Consider the following 501-nt stretch of genomic DNA (forward strand, 5'->3'; position numbering starts at 1 on the left):
ATATATATATATATATATTTCTGGCACCTGGCCTCCCTCTCCCCCCCCCGTAGATTTAATTCAAGCTTTTCGATAAATAAAATGAGAATTAATATTACAAATTTGATTTACGGAAAATGTTTGTTTAAATTAAGATCATGTGTACTGGATCCGAATCTTTTAATTTTTTCTTCAATTGACCCCATTCAAATAAAAATCAAATGCATCAAATCCGACAGCCTGACCTCAGACTGAGATCATGTCTACCTGAAGAGAACTCGATCTGAGCCCGCCGCCAGATTTTGAGATCCGATCTACTGGGTCAAAACTTGATCTGGTTTTCAGCAAGCGTCACCTATTCGTGCCTACCTGACCAGAACTTCATCTGAATTTGCCCGGAGTTTTTGGCATCTGATCTACTGGTTAAACATTTGGTCAATTTCACATCAGAAATCACCTGATCAATCGAACCTTACAAAAACTGGATCAAGTTTTGATCGTACTTCAGGGGGGCCTGAAGCA

Source organism: Diachasma alloeum, unplaced genomic scaffold (genome assembly GCF_001412515.2).
Source record: "Diachasma alloeum isolate Michigan unplaced genomic scaffold, Dall2.0 Dall_scaffold_00556, whole genome shotgun sequence".
In the NCBI taxonomy this organism is placed as follows: Eukaryota; Metazoa; Arthropoda; class Insecta; order Hymenoptera; family Braconidae; genus Diachasma; species Diachasma alloeum.